At 41.3% G+C, this 22,516-nt stretch overlaps 1 protein-coding gene across 2 annotated transcripts in view; it reads right to left on the bottom strand.

Annotated features, from left to right (window-relative positions):
- The window catches only part of LOC122774411 (low-density lipoprotein receptor class A domain-containing protein 4-like), a 183,753-nt gene that overhangs the window by 136,699 nt on the left and 24,538 nt on the right, over positions 1–22,516 (bottom strand). For both annotated transcript variants that reach the window (XM_044033653.1, XM_044033652.1), the window contains exon 2: positions 20,264–20,332. The gene's annotated coding sequence lies outside the window, so the exon portion shown is untranslated. The remainder of the gene's footprint in view (positions 1–20,263; positions 20,333–22,516) is intronic.

Genomic DNA, 22,516 nt, shown 5'->3' with positions numbered 1-22,516 from the left:
AAATGCACCTGATTGGGGTCAGAAAAAGACCATGTTTTGTTTCCTCGCAGCGTCTCACATTAAAACACGATCCAGTGTCCTCAGAGCGGCATGACAACCCACCACGACCGATGCAGTAAAACAGGTAAAATGGCTTCAAATGGCTAATCAATCCGATGTCACGGGTGAACAGGCTAATCCAGATTTCATACAGACTGACCGCAGTGCAAGAAGTGCTCGTTTGACCGGGAAATGCTGCATCCATGTCATTAAGGACAGAGTTCTTAAAGCAAAACTTAAATTTAAGGGCAAACTAAGGCAGGGGTCTGCAACATTTAGAATGAAAAGAGTCCCTTCTCCACCCTAATAAAATGAATCTGGAGCCGCAAAAAAACCTATTTGACCCTTAAAATGAAGATCATATTATGTATTTAGTTTATGTCTGAGAAAACCTGGCATAAGTACATGGATCTAAAAAATGGACAGGACTCCAAATGTGTATTTTTTCCATGTACACATAACTTAAGTTAAGTGTCGGGAATGGCTTTCGTTGAGGTTTTTCAATATCGCATTTGACGAAGACATCGGATGCGACGCACAACATATCAAAACATGAACATAAAATAAAAATAAACACATTTAGTTTTTTTCTTCAAAGCTACAAGGAGCCACTGCAGAAGGGCCAAACATCCACACAGGTTGCAGATGCCTGAACTAGAGCATGAATTTGGAAACATGTGCACTAAACTAGAATCTTTTCACCGCTAAACCTTTTCAGTTTCAGTCTCGTGTAACCTCAAACATACAGTAAACATTGATGGATGGATGGATATTACTGTTGGCAGATCCCCAAATTTCACAATTTGGAATCGTATCAGAAATGGAAACATATATATATTACATTTATTTCATTTTTTTTCCTTTTTCCCAGAGCATTATTTCTGCTGATCTAAACAGAGAGGGGAGAACAAGTGGTTGTGAAGGAAGCAAGTTGGAGGGCAGGGGCTGAATAAATGTATGTAATTCCACTTCACTCTGAGCCACTGGGAAGAGGCTGTTCTAAAAGGAGCCAGGGCACTTGATATATTGGTTAAAAAAAAAGAAGAAGTGTTGTGGATGTCAGGCTGCTGTAGAGGAGAGGAGAACAATCAAAGGACACGCGGCGAAATGCCTCAGTGCATGCTGCTACAAGACACACGCAAACAAAGGCAATACAAAATACATATTCCCATACGCACAGACAAGTATATCCACACCGCGCAGCACTTTCACACTATGGCCCACACATGGTTTGCAGTGGTAAGCTACTTATACAAAAAAAGCCAATCCAGCTCAGACAGGGGGAACTGCAGAGGTATAAAAGATGGGGCTGTGGAGACGGAGCAGGATAAACACTAACAGCAGAACAGAGAGAAGCTGCTGAAAATCTCATTAACTGTAAATTGAAAAACAGGCAAAAAAAAATGTCTTCTCCAGCGATAGCCGAGGTGCCTACATCACCTTCTCATTTTCTCTACAGCTTCCAAGAGTTGTTACACCTCCACCACCAATTTAACTCCGTCTCCTGACCCCCTCTCTCTCTCTCTCTCTCTCTCTCTCACACACACACACACACACACCCACACCCACACACACGTGTGTGCAACTGTGTTCTAGTTATGGTTTTGTAGTCTTTGAAATGAGGGTGTCTGGAACACAGGCAGGTCACTTTGGTTGGTTTCTACTTCAGGCAGTGTTACACAAAAACCAAGGCCAACCAAGGCACATTTTTTCCAGCATATTCGCAGGAACTGTGTGGTTCCTGTTGGCCATTGTTAAGGCACATTTCCACCGCAGTAATGAGGGAAAATGAGGGAATATTATGCGAATTAGCCTGACGACGCGTGAACGACCCGCTGTTCCCCTCCAGACCACCGAACTGCAGTAATGTAACAGACTCTACCACAACACCATCACTGTTTACCACAGAATGAATGAATCCACTGCCATTTAGTTCCTGCAGTAGAAACGTGCCTTTCCTTAACTCCACTACTGAAAGATACTTTAACTACTGATATTTACTTGTACAGTATAAAGTATAAAGTATAAAACATGACTTCCAGGTCTCCACGTTTTTGTTATTTCCTCACCATTATGTAAGAGGAGGAAAGTTACCATGATAGCTGACTGTTGACTTTATTTCCAGTATTAGTAGAAGTAAACTTTTGATGTTACTGAGTTAATAAAATTCACTTTTGTTTGTTTGTTTATTTGTTTGTTTTGCTACAGCCATGTTGCACAGTCCTAGTGAAATCACGATTATTTCAAACGATGAGTCGTCGACTTGGACTAGAAACGAATGGAATTGATTGCACCTAAAAAAAACTAAAGTAAGCATGTCATTTGGAATGAACCTTTTGAATCGACCTTGAATTGAACTATTTTATATTTATCTATTGTTACTCATGGTGCATGTTTAACCAAAGGATTACCAAAGATGACGAGCAGCACAGGAAGTCAAACGCCTTGACAACATTAAAAATGTTTTTTTTTTCAGAATAAAAGCCCCCATTCTGTGTGAATAATTACACAGCCCTAATGCGTATCGCAGAAACATAGTATAAACAATCTCTTTGATACTTATGCATGTTTTCCTCATATTGTGACTTTTGTCTGTCCATCTCTGTCACACACACACACACACACTTTCCCACATCAGCATCACCACCGTTCCTCGTTTCACTTTGAATCTCATCCATCACATAAGACTTTTCCTTCTTTTTGATGTGATGTTTTCTCTCTCTCTCTCTCTCCCACAGACTTTAGTATTCACAGCTGCTCTTGTACATTTGACTTTTCTTCTTTCGGTACACATTTGACTTTTCCTCTTTCAGTTCATTAATTTCCATTTGGGCACCCTCTGTCTCTCACTTTCTGTGTCGCTCTCTCTTGCTGAGGTGGTCTAGATAGTAGATGAGTCATTGCAGCTTTTGCTACTCTGCAAATGATTTATCGGCCCACAAGGATGCAGAGAAGGGTGTGAGTGTGTGTGTGTGTGTGTGTTTGTGCGTCTGGGAGAGGAGTCGGGGAACTGACGAAAAAACAGAAGAGAAAGATGAAGGAAAGGAGAGAAGGCAGGGAGCTGAGTGGGAGAGAAAGAGGCAGCCAACCTGCTGGCATTGTACAGTTTCACATGGAGGAAACTAAAGGAAGAAAGGAGAAGACTCAAATGAGCAGACAAATTTTGGGATCAGTCAGTGCTGAAGTCAGACTGCACAGTTCAATAAGGGTGTCACGATCTCGATTATAAATCGTATATCGACCCGAAGCAAAAGTGGAATCGAGGATTTAACCACGCCCCCAGTGTGACGGAGGGGACACAGTGTTGTGGTCATTGTAGCACGACTACACGTTATACCTCCTTCAGCTAACCTGAAGCTGCTGCCAATTAATAGTAACCATGGCAACAGCTGATTTGGGCGACACATGGACCAAACTTGAAGCCCCTCCCGCTTGTCTGAAATCACCAGTGTGGAAATATTCTACACTTCCCCCCGTGTTGTCCAAAAGAAAACCCGCGATGATATGAGCGCGCAGCAAAGCACAGGACATCTCTGCACGCATCGTGAGGACGCAGACGTAACTACGTTAACACGGGTAACGCTTCCATCATCATTTGGAGCGAAACTTCCTCAAAATTCAACTTGTGCTAAAGCAAGAAACTTGCGCTACGTGTGACGTTATTCAGTGGTGGAAAACCCTGGATTGAAGCATTTAATTAGCGTACTGGAACCACACTACAAAATGCCAAACAGGTCGCATCTTACTCCAAAGGTGCTGCCTTCCATGTGCAGTGCAGATTTAGTAGCCTTAACAACAGATTGCTGGACCTGGATTATTTCTCTTCTTTTTACATTAAGAATCCAAAAATCTTTAAATTTCAAATTTCATGGACATTCTACCACTCATGACACTCATGTAGACAATTGAAATATGTAATGATTTATCATGACACAAAGCCAGAATAGAATCGTGACCTTAAAATCGAAAAAATAAAAGGAATCAAAAGATTTTTTTGGAGAATCCTACAATGTAAGCATGATCATAGTCCGATCTGACAGACAAAGGGTGTTGGAGGAGTGTTGGAAGGCCATAAAAATGGATGAATTTACACCGAGTAGTGTGTCACACAGTGAACGACAGACAAGGACGGACTTCAGACGCCTCACGACCTCCAAACAGAAAGTCTGAGCTGAGAACAGAGAGAGCTCCGCATGTGGAGAAGTGACAAAAAGTAATACGGCAAAGCAAAAAATAAAGGGGATGATGAAGTTGGTGCTGTGAGATGAGAGCTGTAAAACTGAGGGGAAATGTGTGCAGCTGTGGAAAGAGCATCCCTGTCTTTATGAGATGTAAAAAGAATGCCACAACTGACTTAAAAAGTTGGCGGGAAATGCCTGACAAACTTCGGCACTAAAGTCTTTTCTATTAGCATCAAGCTGCTCCATCATTTCTCATAATGTTTGGAGAGACAAAGACCTCGGTGGGGTATTTATTACCTTCAGCTTGCAAAAGAATTGCCGTTTCATACATCAGTCCCACAATAAGTGGGAGCAGATGACAAGAAATTAGACTCCAGGAAAGACGGAAAGGGAACAAGAAAGCTGGCGAGAAAAGGAAAGGAGAGGAAAGGAGAGGAAAGGTAAGGGCGGGGGATTGATGTAGTGAAGGAAGAGTTTGATAAAGGGACGCAGAGGAGGAGAGTATGCTGAGAGAAGCAGCCAGGAGGGATTTTATTGCAGTCATTACACTTGATGGACTCACTGAAGCTGCACTTCATACACACTGTCTGGCTTCTGTTTGTGTGTGTGTGTGTGTGTATGTGAATACTCCCACCACACACAGACACACACACACACACACACACAGTCTAGCTGAGCATTCGTCTGTGTTTTCTTTAGCGTGTGTTTAACATTTATGATGGAGAGGAGGCGATGCAGGGAGACAGGGAGAGAGAGAGAGAGAGAGAGAGAGGGAGGGAGGGGAGACCAGGGAAGGTAGTCTGAGACTGTCTGTCATTTTCTGTCTAGCCGCCTGTTACAACAATCACATCAATGCATCCACGCCTGCCGTTCCGTCTCTACTGGCACTTTCTCCTCTCATTTTCCTCCCAGACAAAACTAAATCACTTGTAATGTGAACACACCCTGTGCTGCAATCACAGCTGTCTGTAAATCCTTCCATCTGTGCCACACCATCTCTCCCTGCAGGTCAACCACGTCTGTCTTTGTGTGACACACACAGCGACGGGGGTTCAGGCAGACACTGTGTGAGCTGCTGCATCCAGGAAGAGGACATACTCTTTTTTTTTTTTACTGTGAGTTCTGAGAAGCTACATCTGCAGAATTTGCTCAGAAGTGATTAAGAACATTTCATTTGGGGGATTTGGAGGTTTTCTCTGTTGTGTTGAGTCATTTTAATGCAGCATCATGTGACTACTGTTCATTTTCTTTAGCCGTGTATGAAGCTGGTGGTGTATCGATCCTCTCCTGACTCACCCGTGAAACACATACACTTTTATTTCTACTCTTATTCTAAAGGTTGGTTGTACTTTTTCTATTTTTCGGAAAGTTTTTCTTTTTTTTTTTGCTTTCAGGCTTCTTAATGTGTTTACTCAAAACTCCAAGTTTAAGGAGGATGATTCAAATTGAAGCCCTGGGTGTTTGCGCTGCTTTATTGTATTGAAGTCGAGACTGACTGAATAGTGCTTTGTGACAACTTAACAAAGAAGGTACGAATCTGAAAATGCATGATCTTATTCAGGTTTTCAGTACGAGTCTTGGGTATTTCACACTAAACTTGTTCTTGTGCAATCTTACCCGTCATTTTCACACTTGTTTGAACAGGGCGGGGCACAGATTAGAAAAGGTGGTGTCACTGCAGACCAATAACCCATTAAATTGCATTTTAATCAAGTTGTGATGACAGCTGTGTGGTTATTTTCAGATGCCGTGCCAGCACTGTCAGTCGTTTTTTTTTTGTTTTTTTTGATGAGACGTTTAAACGGGCAAACCAGCTAAATATAATTCCTGTGCTTGTTTGTTTTTTTATTGCAATCGTATACGTTTTAATCATTGCACAGAGATATCTGGTCATAGACAAATGCTTTAGATTCAAAAGGGCAATACTATCCAAGGACAGGCGGTCGCTCAGCACACTAGTTTTTCTGTCAGTCCTTTGTATCCACACACGGGCGATTCATGACACACTCACCTACTGCACACGGATGCAGATGGACAAAGCTGCTGCGTGTGCATTCTGTCTAATGCGAAAGACAAAATTTAAACATGAGTTCAGAATTCCCATGTCGGATGGCAGTGTTGACTCAAAGTGCGGCATACATATAGACTGATTATTGTGTCCAAGACAAAAGGAAAGATATGCGACATACGGAGGCAGAGTCCAGGACGTACAGGCGGTTTTTAGTGCTCTGTGTGTGTGTGTGTGAAAACAATGTGATCATAAATCCTCAGTGCATGTGTTTAACTCAATTCTACAGCCTTCTTGCTGATGCCACTGCTTTCCACTAGGCATCTCCAAACCGCTGTGATTTTTTTCAGTTCAGCAGACAGAATCCAATTAGAGACAATCAAAATGGTAATCGGGTTATTTTGGCCCATGATTTTTGATAAGAAACATCTAGTGACAGCGAGGGGTGAGAATCACAGGTTACCTCACGATACGATACAAGAAAAACCAAAAATTCTTCCAAGAAAACGATTCTGTGATAAGCAATGTATTGCGAGATAATCATATAGCGATACATCACCATATTTATTTTAAAAGTTTCTCTATTTATTTACAACATAGTTAACAAAGTGCATAAAGTCTATAGAACATGGATGGGGCATCTTCTAATGTTGCTTTCTCTACCATTAGCCCACTGTCAACTCCTTCTTCTTCGGTCAAGTCACTTCCACCCAAGTTTCCCTCATTCATTTGACGTAGTGACGCCCCGCGAGTGCTGTTTAATTTTATAATTAAAACATTAATATTTGCTCTGGCGTCTCGACTGTCGCATTGCGCGAGGAAGGACGAGGATATAAAACTGAATCAATATTTTGACCCACCCCTACTGGCAACTGATAGCAATATGTCTCACAGGAGGTCAGGAGTGAGGAAGACCGTCACACAGATGATGTCATTAAAAGGTCTTCAAAATGAGATGTTCAGTAACCTTGAGCAGGGAAAACAAATAAGTTTCCATGGATTTAAAGAGCACTGGAAACATTTTAGGTAATGTAAGTATACTACTTGATGCAGAAATGTTATACATTATATATATGTAATACACTGTATTAATACGCTGCAGCATTAAAATTTCAGATCATTGTATATCAAAAGAAGAAGTTGGCTGGTTCATCCACCCAAGCAGTCATTCAGTCAAACACTCAGTTAGTGCATCACAGAAACAGCAGCTGCCCCCGCAAGTCTTCGGGTGACAGTGCTCCGATTTAAAAACAAGCTGTAGCATTTTGTTTTTGCCCTGCTGACTCCTCCTGTAACCTAACCAGGCTTTATTAGCTGGGTGCAACACCTGATGGAAGGAAGATGGTGTAGAGAGAGACAGACAGAGAGTAATGAGAGGAGGAAAGAGGTGGTGGAATCTGTGGGAGTGTGGTGAGGGAACACGGAGGACAAAGGAGCAGGAGAGGAGGTAAAAATGCACAAGGAGGGATGGAGGAGTGGCAGGGGGTGTAATGGAGCAACTGGGGACTCTTTTATACTCCACTGTGGTCGTGTCCCGACAATGACCCTGTCATCAGTGTGGTTGCTGTCAGTGTATGTGTATGCGTATGTGTGTTACTGTTTCCGACAGGTGTTCGATATTGAATCCTGCTACCTGACACACTGTGGTTTGACAGACTCACAACAGACTCCTAAACACACACACACACATAAGATAGTTTAATACTGTGGTGGGCATAATGAAAAATGACTCTGCCATTCCAGGGATGAGTACATTTGACTGAGTCCACTTTATTCAGGAGAGTGTGTGTGAAAGTGCGTCTAAGGGAATCGAAAGTCACCTTGAATGGCTTTTTTCTCCTCGTTAATTGCTATTGATCAACAGGACTCCCCTGACTTTTACAGCAAATCAAAGATCCTCCAGCTATACCAACAAAAACATAGGTGAAGGAGAAATTGTTGGCCTCTGCAGATAAATTCAATTAACCCGGGAGCTGAATTAAACATTCATGAACATTTGAGATGTGGCATTAATCAATTGTTCCATGACTACCTGAGGGGCACTTATTAATCTGCCATGCTTCTCTTCATCTCTTTAGCTCTGGCAAATCATCTTCAGTGCAATTAAACACATCAAAGGAGCTGAATGCTGCGGGTTGAGGTTTGTGGATCTGTTCTTCTCCTCACAGCCATGTGGACGTCTCCTGTCAGCGGAGGGGGGAGGGGCAACTTTCACACAACTGTTGCACCACACCAGAAAGCTGCATCATCTCCAGCTACTTTTGCAGCGTATATGTTTTTGTCCACATTGTCCACACTGTCACACAGAAACCTGCAATTATGATGTAGGTTTCTCTCGCCGCTGCACACACGAGAAATCACCATAGAGTGTTTAGAAAATTGGACTTGGCCCTCTGGTTTGAAAAGCGTAGCCACCAGGGGGCAGCTTTGCTGAACTCAATTTGAATGGAAGTCACTGGGAAAATGAGTCTACGTCTACTGGTAATTATGACTAGCACTTTATAGTTTGGCTTACTTGAAGCACTTACTCACTTCTAGCTCTTGGTTCTACCCAAATGTTTAAATGCACTTATTGTAATTCGCTTTGGATAAAAGCGTCTGCCAAATGACATGTAATGTAATGTCATTTGTAAAGCTAAAACTGCCTCTGTAGTAGTTCTTCTACAGGGTGAAAACAACATTGTTTTCTTGGTCAATAATAATTAACGTTTAAGTAATCACTGAAAGTTGGTGTTAAGTACCTGAGGCCGAGATGCACATTAGGGAGAAACCTCAACCTAAAGAAAAGACATGCATCTCCAGGAGAAAAAAAGGGGAAGAAATAATTGAACACTATTATGATTATTATCCATTCATCCATCTTCTACTGCTTTATCCTCCACATGAGGGTCACGGGGGTCACTGGTGCCAATCCCAGCTGACATAGGGCAAAAGGCGGGGTACACCCTGGACAGATCATCAGCCCATCACAGGGCCACATAGAGACAAACAACCATCCACAATTTACCTAATGCCCATATTGTATGTTTTTGGACTGTGGGAGGAAACCTGGAAAAAACCCACACGCACACGGGGAGAACATGCAAACTAGTATCATTATTATTATTATCATTACTCTTATATTATTATTAGATGTAGTTTCAGTAGTGTGCTGCATGCTTTGCCGTTCCATTTCTTACATGGCTTTATGTAGCAGTAACGAAGCAGAATACCACGCGTATGTACATGTACGCAAACCTTCATCTGCAACCTCATTCCATAAACACCAGTAAAAATGTACTCAATGTCATCTATATCTATCTATCTACATATATATATATATCTATATATATATAGATATATATATATGTATATATATAGATATACATATACATATAAACATATTGTTTAAATTAGAAGAAAAAGGTGACAGTGGGTTGTTTGCTTCATCCTGACACCGTGAACATACCTCCTTCCTCATCTTATTCTATCATTCCTCTCCACCACTGCTACCCCCCCCAGCTGTTCCTGCTGTCCTCCTCTCACCCTCACCCTCCTTCTCTCCACCGAAGAACAACCTTTCCAGCAACAAGCCTCATTGACCCCTGCTCACCTTTCACTCCACTCAAATTGTGTTGTCTCTTCTCTGCCCCTCAGTTTCCCATCTCTTACAGCAAAATAGGCCTGTGTGTTTTTTAAGAGGCCTGTGTGTGTGTGTGTGCGTGTGTGTGTGTGTGTTACCTCTAAAACACTAGTGGAGCATGACAAACGATTGGGTTCAACTGACATTTTGTGTGCTGTGGTGTGTGAGGAAACCATGCAGTGACTAAAAGCAGCATGACCTCAAAAACACATGTATCACACACACACACTCACTCTGGTTTCCTTCCTAAAATCCAAAATCTCATGCCTGGTGGGCAAGTGAATCACAAGCTTTGGTCACACTGTCTGTCTTGCTGTGAACTATGGCATTACAGTGTTTAATTTAGGCCTGGACTGATGGCGACGGCTTTGATCCTCAGAGAGCTTCCGTCAGGCTGAATATTCATGCTCGCATGGCCAATCGTTCTTAAAATCAACCAAAGTACATCCTGTCTGGGTTTTTTTTTTATCGTCTACAGCTCTGTCCCAAAATATAAAGTGTCTGTAAAAGCCTCTCTGTACTTTTTGTGCTCCCCGTCTGCAGAGAGTTGCGTATGTTTTCCATTATATACTAAATCATTCTAAAATGGAGGTCTGTATCAGTCTTGTACAATTAACATCTTCAATTGAATTCAATTATTGTCCGGCAATTTTTCTAAAAATATTTATGTTGATGGTATCTCATGTGGTAATCTATCCATCTATCATCCATCTTCTACCGCTTTATCCTCCACATGTGGGTCACAGAGGAAGATGGAGGTCACCAGTCCATTGTAGGTCAAACATACAGAGACAATCATTTAGTCTACGATTCATTTAGAGTGTCCAATTAACCCCTGCATGTTTTTGGCCTGTGCGGGAAACCAGAATTCCCGGAGAAAAAGCCACGCGCACACGGGGAGAACATGCAAACTCAGATTCAAACCTGTGACCTTCTTGCTGTACGGCAACCGTTTCAAATCCACAACAAAGTTTAAATCGTTATTTCATAATTTCACCCACGTTTTCAGCTCTCGTGACAAGATATCTTCTGAGTAGGTAACTGAGATCACATTACTATAAGTAATAGATAAGGTGTCACTGCCCAACACCTCATATACCAAAGACTTCAGAACTGGATGTGCCTCATATCAGCAGCCAAAACCCTGGACTTTTCTGTTCTCCTGCAGTTGCAAAAATAAAAATAGATAAATTCAAGCGCGCTCTGGCAAGTTATCGGCTGCATTCTGAATGACAGGATAAATCAACCCTTTAAAAAAGGATACGATGAGGATGGTGGAACGCTTCAGCAATGTCTGCCATCTTGGCAAAGGAGATAATCTATTCCTCCCCGCACAGAAATGCATCATATTTATGAAAGTCAACCATAAAGTATGGGAGAGAGGGAGAGAGAGGGAGAGAGAGAGGGAGGGCTCACTATCAGACATTTGGTTTCCATTTTTTTTCCTTGTAGGAGTTGCATGCATTGTCAGCAGGCAGGTTCAAATGTAGATCTGATAGAGCCAGGCAGGAAGCCAGAGCACGGAGATGCTTTTGCCAATCACTGTCATCATATAACACACACACACACACACACACACACACACACACACACACACACACAGGCCCATACACACTGGTTCTGTGTGAGTGGTTGAGTAGTGAAAAGATTTGTGTTGCTCTCGTTTTTGCAGTCTGGTATTATCAGAGTTGTCAGGGAGGCAGATCTGCAGCACAAGGGAACGTGGCTTGAGTAGAAAACAGACACAGTCAGGAAGAGTGTGTGTGTGTGTGTGTGTGTGTGTGTGTGTTTATTCTTAAGGTTAAAAACTTGGGAATCTTTACCTTTTCCAGATACAATGAGCTCAGTTTTGATACAGGAGATACAGTAGGGAATCCAACACCAAAACATGTGGCTTTACTGAACACAAGCACATGTTTACGACATTAATGTATATCAATATTACCAGGTTTAAGGCCATAATGCCTCAAACCGAGTCTGCTCTCTGCATGCCAGCTCTAACAATGTCACATGTTGACATCCAGCATCCATTTGTTAATTCTGCTAATTGACACTAAACTCTTAAGTATAACTGAGCCCAACTGGTGATTTCATATGTTTATATGCATTCAAAAAGTCCAGAGTTTACGATTTAGAGACATCTAATGGTGGGACTGCAGATTGCAGATACAAATAGACTGACTCTACCTCCTCCATTACCCAAACATGTCAGGGACCAACAGTGACCTTCAAGTTCTAGAAGGGATGTCGTTCCTCTTCCCTTGTGTAGCCAACCATTGATGTTTGTAGCCCATTGTTTGTGCCATTCCATCTTATAGAGTTTGAAATATTAATACTCGGGGGGGGTTGTTCAATAAGATGGATAGCTGGTCTGCCAAACTTGCTGAATATAATGCTACCATGCTTTCGCTGACAGTGTTAACATTTAGCCATGTCCTCTAAAGTAGCACTTAAACATAAGGCAGAAACTATGTGATGGAAAGCTTTAAGGTTTATTCATGAAACAACATTTTATTGTACCAGATTAAAGATTAATTTTTAGTAATGGTGCTTGTTTCTGCAAAACACAGAGAGGGTGGGGTAAGTGTTACCAGGGCTTCTCAGTGGTTTTAGTCCCATGTGCCATGTCAGTAATCATAACCGGATGGTGTCAGTGAAGATACTGACAACTTTTACCATAGGTAAAAAGGACCGGAATAATTATCCCAGGTAATACTAATCCCATGCACATAGATCAGAGTTAAATATGTGCCTAAATATTAATAATATCCTGTATACAAGTAATTTTCTGCAAATTTTCAAGCATCCAGTTTTGCACTAGGCAGTTGGACAAGTTTATGGCAAACCTCTGGTGTTTTCGGTGTACGACGGACACCATTCTGAGCCAAAAGAAGGTCAAAAGTACTTGTCACAGGCACAGGACTTCTGAATACTTTAGATAAGGGCCTATGGTTGCGTAAGCACCTCTTCCCAAATGGTAGAGTTATGCACTATGTTCTCAAACTGCACCTGAACTGTAAGTTCTTCTCAAGTTCCCTGAAGTTCTGTGTTGAGATTAAACACACTGTTTTCCTCCCTTGTCCAGTTTCACGTTTAACTTTTGTCGACACCATGTTAATGTGCATCTGCATTTGTGAGTACACACAGGTATCGACATACTCCTCCCATTTGAGGTCATTTTAGTGAGATTCCTTATACCGTGCAAACTGGACGTTAATATTACAAACCAATCCTGTGCGAATACTGCTTTAGATGAGATAGCACACGTGAAATTCATTATTCATGTTTGAGCCGTTCACTCGTTTCAAGGCTTTACTGTCTCGCAAATCTTAGCGAGAGAAATGTTGAAGTAATTATTTATCATTTTAGCAGTTAGCTGTGGGCACCTTGGTGGAGGCAACAAGAGGCCTCTTCAGAACTGAAGATGACCTGCATGACTAATACCTTCACAGATATTCATCACTTTAATTTATTGTCCTCATGTTTTCAAGAGCCGAGTTTTCACAGTGACTAACGTACCTAATTACACACGTGCGGACACAAGTGTATAGTGTTTACAGTGTTTTGTTCGATGGGCAACGTGTTAAAACATGCAGTCGTGATACAAGAATTCAAACATGCAAGAATCCCAGAACAGCTCAACAATCACGTTCTACACGTGATGATTTATTTACTGCGCGTTCAAAAGGCTCTGAGGTTAGCGGACGCCAGAGACGGTACACAGTTCAAAGGTTGCCGTTATATACGTTTTTTCAAATCTCAAACTAACGAACCCTCCATTTCAAAGTCAGAGGAGACGTAGCCACAAGGCAAAGCTATAAATCAAACCGACTCTCAGTAGTAAATTATAGTGTCTCTGACATGATTGAATGTGGGTTTACTCTAACCCAACAGGTTAGACAGTATCGCAGAGTTACAAATCTTCCTGTGATAGTTAAATGTCATACAAGTTGGTCTTTGATAAGTGCTAATTCAACACCGTGTTTGGAGGAGAAGAGGTCCAAAAAAGGAAGTGGAGGACGAGACAGAAGATGCGACATCACCAACGTACTCAAAGGTCCAGTCTATGAACGTTCATATTGCATTGTTTATAACAGATTTCAATGAACTTATCTTTCTAATACTTTGGTCCAAAAACACCCTGTAATACGACCTAGTATGTGGATAAAAACAAGTTTTTCATAAAAAAAAAACATAGCACCACAAGGGATTGGACATATAATAGCAGAAAAACATGAAAAGAGAGAGAGAGACACACACACTGGGGCAGTTAATAAATATTCATGAATATTAGAAGATCATTTGTAGGATGTTGTGTAGGTTTATCATGTTACACTGCTTTTTGCAATCACAGCAGCTCTGGTATTTTACAAGACGGAATACTTTCCATACTAGACACTAAGTGCTTTAAAATCACACCTCATACCTAAGTGTTTTACCTAACAAGACCCTTGGCTCCATGGCTGGAGGGCAACTTATCAGTCAATGTTGAATACATGCAAATATTAGAAATATAACATACATCTTATGTGTTTTTTAATTCATAATGGAAATGGTTATTATTCTACATTTTTTGTCTGTATCCAAAGCCAGATTTTGTTTCAAAAAACACAACTTTTTGCCAGATTTGATGACATTTAATGATCATGATCTAACCAGAGCCACAACCAAATGAGGTTCTGCCTTCGACCCCGCTGAGGTTTACCGGTCCCAAAAAGTCAGATATACTGTAGGTCCTAAAGAGGTCACAAAAACAGGTACAGAGAGAGAGCTTTGAGCAACTACTCTTCTGAGGACACTGCATTGTCTGTAGACGGTTAAACAAAACATTATCCCTAACCTCATCCGTAACCACTTACTGCCAAACACTAACCACAAGTTCCTCAAGAGGTTGTGGCCTCATTAGGACACAAGAGGTCCTTACAAGGTCAGAGTTAACACCAAAAAAGGCCTAAAAAAAGGCTATTGTGGTATTGGAGTGTGTGTTTGTGTGTGTGTGTGTGTGAGAGAGAGAGAAAGAGAGAGAGAGAGAGAGTTTGTGTCTCTTGCATATTTATTTTTTTTCTCTCATGGTGGCTAAATGAGTGGCATGGCTGAAACCACAAGCCACCGCTTCATGGCTCGTCGCACCTTCGTACTGTGAGGCAAAGGTGCTAACCACTACGCCACCATGCCACACATCGGAAGACATAAGAGGAAATCTGGAATTATCATGCTCACACAGCCATCAGTCGGGACAAAACCATGGACGACACAAACAGAGTTATATGTTTATTAACCTATTCAGTCAGGATGCTCATGATTTAACCGATTAATTGCAGTTAAGAATTTGATACACATCTGTCATTTATCAGAAACTGACCATTTTTATCATATACAATACATTTTAGGACTGTGATAATAGATCTGAGTGTGTACAGACAGCGTGGTGAGCAGTGTGGACAGCACATTTGATTAACATGAGTGCCGAACTGAAATGAGCACAAAGTGGTGCTTATGTGTGCATGTGTGTGACAGCTGTTATGCCAAATCCCCCCTTATTATCACATGGTTATTGTTCTTAAACCCTTTAACTATTGGTTTATTCTTGATTCACACACTTTGAGAACTGCAGAAAGGTCATGAGAGCAGAGCAAACGTTCCTCTAAAAACATCTGGTGATACAGCAGGAATTAAAAAGAAAACACAGATACTGTGAGCCATGCACCATGTATAACTTGGTTATGAGTTTGTTTAATTTGCAGTGGTCCTTTGATTCACTCCCCCGTGGTTTACTAATCAACTTGAGATAAATTTTTAATAGCAGCTCCAACCTGTAGGCAGCCTATTACACCAAGACACGTCCACAACAAGTCATTTAGCCTTGCCAGACGTCTCCGATACAGCCCTCAGCGCCCCTAATAACTGGAACTCTGTTTCCCACTGCTACCATTCCTCATTCAAAACAGTGAGCGATGCTAGCTGTAGGCTAGCTGCACACATACTACACACAGCCAAAGTGTGGAAGAAACACACACTTCTCTAAACTGTGTTAGGTAAAGAAATCAGAACACAAGACAACATCAGCAACAGCCAGATTAAATTTTAGCAACACAATGTGCATTGAACTTCACTAAATTGTGTTACAGAGTTAAAAAAGAACGGGGGAAAACCTTCCTCACCTTTTTTTGATGTTCCTAAATGTGTTGACGCTCTGTCTTTTCATTTTAAAGTGGGCTGCATTATTTTTTCCACTGCCGCTGCTGTGTTCATTCTAACCCCGCTCCTCGCTGCTAACAAACGACAGCAGATCCAGTTTTATGACAGGTTAATACAGGCTTTGAAAATCACTTCTGGTATTGCTGCTGACTCCCAATTTTTAAAAGCACCCATTTCTGCATAGAGAGTAACTGAGGAACTATGGCTTTTGGTTTTTCATCTGCCTTCTTTTTGTGTTTCTCCTGCGGTTCCTCTGAACAGCAGGATTTGAGGAACAAACTGTGCTTAATGGAGGAAGGAGGCAAAGCATAGTGAGCTGAGCTGACAGGTGCTCAGGTCATAGTCAAGTGCATAATTAATGGTTTGTTTTGATGTTTCACGGCAAATTCGAGATATGCTGCCTTTTCAAAACAGCCGAATGAGCAGATGGGCATTTCAAGCAAAAATACTTGGTGAGTTTCCCTGGAAACTATTTGACAAACATTAAACTGACTTGGAGAAGAGCCTTCTGTCTCTTCAAATGATCCCCAACTGACTCATTTAGGGCCCTATGATATGGAAAATGCACACAGATTTAAAGAATTGAGCGATAAAAACTGTTGGTCAGAACAGAGGGGATGTTTGTTCACGTGGGACCAGCGCAGCTTCCCTTCACAACAAAAACACGCCATCGGAAAAGTCGTGAAATTAAAAATAATATCAGGTGATATGTCGGTCCCCGAGTTCTGAGTCATCGCACACAGACAGTTGACTGGACCCGTAAAAAATACGAGCGATGACCACTGAGCCTCCAAAAGCTCATAAGAAGAACAAGGAAAGACAGCTTACAGGAGCCGCTATAAAGCACAATTACAGCTACAAGCACGTCGGCAGATTCAAGACGAGAATTTGTCCAGGACCCGTACCTAAAGCAGGGTTTCTCAAGTTCCCTTGCTCCAACATACCTGATCCAAGTTAAGTCCAGTTATGAATGTGCATGTAATGAATCGTAAACTGAATCAGGTGTGAACAGTGCGGTTGGTGATCTGAAAGCAGCCTCACTGTCATGGTGGAGAGTGAATTTGGAATCGCATGCCTCTCTGCTGCTGCGTAAATATCCAAGTGCTGTCTAATCAACAATAGTTCAACACCGGGATAATCGTGGCCTATATAGCAGACTTTATTATTTATTGGTCTAGCTATTGTCATCTTTGATAATATCTTCTTATTCCTACTGAAATGAAAATTTTACCCAGACATCTCTGTATGGGAGTGCAAGTATAAATTATAGATGGATGGATGTGTGGCTGTTGGCTGTGCCATTTATTAAATTTTCATTATTCTAAATATTGATTGATCAATATCAGCCTTCACAGACACTTTTTTTTGTTACAGTCTAATACAAATACACACATTATACTTGTTGCGGCGCACTTTTCATGGCTGAATTCATAAAATGTATTCAATAAATACTGTAGGACCTGAAGGCTGAGTGGTTATGCTGCGTGTACATTAAGACCACGGCTCCCACAGCCAAGTTACAGGCTGTGTGATTATTATTTAACAGTAAAATCATTTTAATGTGAACTTCACCTGCTGTGGGAGTGAGTGCGTGTGTGTCTAACAACTTACTTTAACCCATAGACATATTTATATATATATATATATGTATGTATAGTCCTTCCACAGTTGTGGTGTATACCAGGGGAGTTACACTCAATTTAGTTCAGGGGCCACATGCAGGGCAATTTGATCTCAAGTGGGCCGGACCAGTAAAATAATAGCATAATAGCCTATAAACAACGAGGATTCAAAATGGTTCCCTTTGTTTTACATTTAATTAAATATCTTTTTACAAAACATGTTATGAACAACCTAAAATTTAAAAAATAAAATTTTCACAGTGGATCTACAAAACATTTAGTTTAGTTAGGTATCTGGAACTGAAAAATATAGTATTTAGTATAGGACATTTTCACAAATTCATCCTGCGGACTGGATTGGACCCGAAGGTTGGCCGGTTCTGGTCGATGGGCCGTATGTTTGACACCCCTGGTGTACACTGTATGTCTAGAACTATGGAATGATTTTATATGATCCTGTCTTATCACTTTTTTAAAGTCATAACTTTATTTCCTATGGACCAGATCAATCTCTCTCTCCATATATATATATATATATATATATATATATATATATATATATATATATATATATATATATATATATATATATATATATACATATATATACATATATATATGTGTATATGTAAAAAATCTGCAATTGAGTGGTGTACAGTAAGTTATGACATACAGTAGTTTTATCATGTACACCTACATAATCATTAAGTGCCTCATACTACTCTTATTAGCAGTAATTAAAGGTGATGGAACTTGGAAGAATCTAAACACATTTAGACCAGTGCCATGTTGAATTCTGGCAACCGGTGGATGTGAACTGCAACTAGAAACCTAGACACCACGATATCTTTTTTCCCTGACAGTCAAAAAACAGTGACTGTGTGTATTGTCACGCTTGATAGTTATAACTAATGGGCCTCACTTCATCTCAAGTGCTGGAAGAGACAAGGGCTCGAGGTACATTTAGCTTGAGTTCATGAGAAATACTACATATGGAGTATTTGCATTGCACTCTCAACGCCATACAGACTGAATATCGGATGTGCACCGCCACACGCGGATATCACATACACGAGCAGCAAAGGTTTTTTTCTGTGGTCTAGACATGTGGGCAGCATAATAACAGAGGAAGGCAGAGGCAAAGTGACAGTGTGAGGAAAAGAGGGACTGAGACGGAGCGAGAGATAATGAGAGTAATAAGAGAAAGTGAGACAGTGGCAAACAGAGAAGAAGTAACAGACAAAGGTGGGTGGGAACGGACAGATAGGGTGGAAGTTCAGCTCTCACTGTCAGTATAAACATAAGGCTGTCACTTTTTATTCCATATCTGAACATTCAAACAAATGAGGCGGACAGGTTTTGACTCAAACATTGTTAGTCTGTTTTAATTCAAGCTGTGTTGCAACTTTGTGTCCTAAAGGTTTTATTCCTATGCATTCCCAATTACATGGCTCACAGGGACATTAATAATAATAAGAATAAGAATAAGAATAACTTTGGTTTATAAAGCGTCTTTCACGGAACCCAAGGTCGGGTAGGTGCTGAATGATTGCTGCTGCCTTGTTGGTGAGTTTGTGTCACTTAATGAAATCAGAACAAAGAATTTCTAACACGTCACAAAATAACACATTTCAAAAAGCAACACAAACTGCATTCCAATCGCAAAAAGCTGTCTGACAGTGAGATGAGGGGGCAAACATATTCTTCAGACGGCGCAAGGCACATGTCTGCCTGTCTCCGGAAAGTGCATATGTAAGACGGTGACTACACTCACTGGCAAATAGGGATGGGAATCGGTATCGGTTAGTATCAGTATCGGTCCGATACTGGTCAAAATCACTGGATCGGATATTGGACAGATAGAAATGTGAAATCCGATACAATACAAAAATCCTTTGGGAGAACAATATTTGTTACACAGTCTTTGAAATGGCTTGGCACAAATGTGTTATTAACAGCTTCACTAATATCGGTATCTGTAGATACTCGATTTTTTGATATCGGTATCGGACACAAAAAAGTGGTATGGTCCCCTCCCTAACCGGCAAACTTGTTTTGGTGAACCCATTCCAACAATCTAATCAATTCAAGACCACTGATTTGCAAAGACTGGGTCAGTTTTGTCATGACACATATTGTGTATGTATATTGTGATTGGGGTCACAATGGTTTGCCATGTTTTAAAAGTGTGTCCCCGTATAGGACGTTTGGGAAACAGTGGTCTATACAATCTGGTGAAGTCCAAACCACACACCAGAACGAGGAAGGAAAGTGCTTTAAGTGATTCTAAACATGGCATACTGAAACTGCTGATCTACGGGGATTTTCATGTACAACCATCTTTATAGAGTCTGTAGAGAACGGTTTGAAAAAGAGAACATATCCAGAGAGAGGTACAAGTAGTTCTCTGGGTGAAAATACCTTGTTGATACCAGAAGTCAGAGGAGAATGACCAGGCTGGTAAGTCAAAGAACCAGGGTAAGCAGAACAAAAACAACAGAGGCACACATACAGTAATAGCTAAAGAAGTGGTGGGTGAGTGTATGTACATACCTCATACAAAAACATTAAAAAAATTACCTTCAACACTTACAATTAGACTCTTTTAGCTGCAGCTGTTGGCACCGTGGCTTCAGTGACCTCTGTCCTCACCATTCTGCTCCTGACGGACAGACGAGATTGACAGTCAGACACACGGACACACAAATCCAGTCAACCTGACAGGAACAGTGCGATACAAACACATTTTGACAAGCTATAGATAACGATACGACAGCAACACCTCCGGAAAAGAGCTTCCGTAACCATGGCATCGCGATGATCGAGTGGAGCCATTGTTTTGTGCACTGCGCTACATCCACACTTCCCTTTATAATAGAGGATTATTGCAGCCGTCGTCTGTGACTGATCTGTGATTAGCCATACTGTACTTAGTGAACTCCAAAATAAAGAGAAAGTTGTGTAAGAGATGAAAGTTTATTGATTGAACATGACAGACGCCCAAGGAGACAGAGGGCGAACAAAGTGCATTTGCTCACAGATGAAAAGGTGGCTTATGGCTTATATGCACAATTTAACCCACTTTATATCTGCAGGCTTTGCATCTCTCAGACATTACCACCTACACACACACACACACACACACGCACGCTTATATACAACACCATTATTTACGTGAAACACCACAACTTAATGCTAATGGCCATTAAATAGCCAAGGAAAGGAGTAGTAGTCGTAGTAGTAGTGGTAGAGAGATAAGGCTAAGACACATAGTGAGGGAGGGAAAGAGAGGGAGCAGAGGGTGACATAGTACTGCATTGCAGTAGTAGAACTGACAAATGTTAATACTTTGTGAAGCCGGGCCCATGTTTGCTGTGACGATCCTCCGAATTATCTTAAGGTCCCTTTCCCTCTGAAGATAATAATGTATGACCCAGTGGAGGCAGAAGGACACTTGGTCAGACACATTATGGCCTCTTTATCAGTCTGTAAGTCTGCCATCGTATCTCAGTGCCATTTATCATCGCCGTCACTGTGGGAGATAATAATGCACGAGGAGATGAGTGTGTGTGTGTTTATGTGCTTTATGGGCTATCTGTCGCTCTGAGCGCGACGCTGCTTTCGGCGGCGATGAAATGTGTTTTAATCTCGTCGGGGGCGACTGGAGTGTCGGGAGGTGATGATGATGATGATAACTTCATGTGTATCGTGTTAATTGACAAAGTTTACCAAGTGCTGGAGGAGCCGGAGAATGAGAGGGCAAAGTCTCAAGGTCACACGAGCAAAGAAAGGGATTTTTATATTGTCATAAAACAAGGGATCTTAAAAGGAATTGAGGCTGAGAGAAACATTTTAGGGTTTTTTTATATTCCTACTCTGCACTGCTGAGACAGTCAGCAGCAATGTTGTTTACTACATGGCCTAAAAACTGCATCTCTAACAGCTTTAAAAAAAAAAAAAAAGTCTAATCCTAAGTATTCTCTCTAACTTCATGCTGCATTGCTGAGAGACTGAAAATGGGAGGGAGAGACAGACAGAGATGGGAGGAGGTGGAGAGAAGGGCAAAGCTGTGGGGACACTGCTGCATCCAGTCAGTCAGTCAGTCAGCCAGTACAGACAGACAGTAAGTCAGTCAGTAGTCAGGCTATTGCTGCCAGTCAGTCAGTGTTGCTGCAGCAGAGTGGTGCAGTGCCACACTCTCTCTCTCTCTCTCTCACTCTGTCAGTCTGTGCTGTTCTCTCACTGCTCTCTCTCTCTTTTTGCTCCTCATCATCCATCCCTCCCTCCTCTGATATATGTTGTCCCTTCTTCCTCCCCTCTTACCCTCTGCTTTTCTTCTCTCTTCCCCCCAACTCCATCTCTCCATATTCATATCCATTCACTTCCTATCCCACCTTCAACTCCTCTCATCTCCTCAGCATCCTCCACACCACGTCCCGCCTCCATTTCCACGTCTGTCCTGTACTCCTCCTTTCCTATTTTCTCCTTTGATCTGCTCTCACCTAAAAGTTTCTCCTTAGTTTGTTATTCTGTCCCCGTCGTCTTCCGAGTTCGTGTCAAAACACCTCCACTTCTCCTGTCTCATTTTGGTGCATCTGGTTCAGGAATTTTTTATTTTCACGCATTTTTGGCACAGACAAGTTAAGTGACTCATGCCCAACTTTAAGCTGAATCATTGGTGCAAAACTGTGTTCAGGATATATATGTATATATATATATACATATATATATATATATATATATATATATATATATATATATATATATATATATATATATATATATACATATATTTTTATGCTTGACTGAAGAAAAGATGAAGAAAAATAATGGGAACAGATTCAAT

Source organism: Solea senegalensis, linkage group LG9 (assembly GCF_019176455.1).
Source record: "Solea senegalensis isolate Sse05_10M linkage group LG9, IFAPA_SoseM_1, whole genome shotgun sequence".
NCBI classification, from domain to species: domain Eukaryota; kingdom Metazoa; phylum Chordata; class Actinopteri; order Pleuronectiformes; family Soleidae; genus Solea; species Solea senegalensis.
This window is presented reverse-complemented; position numbering and strand designations above follow the sequence as displayed.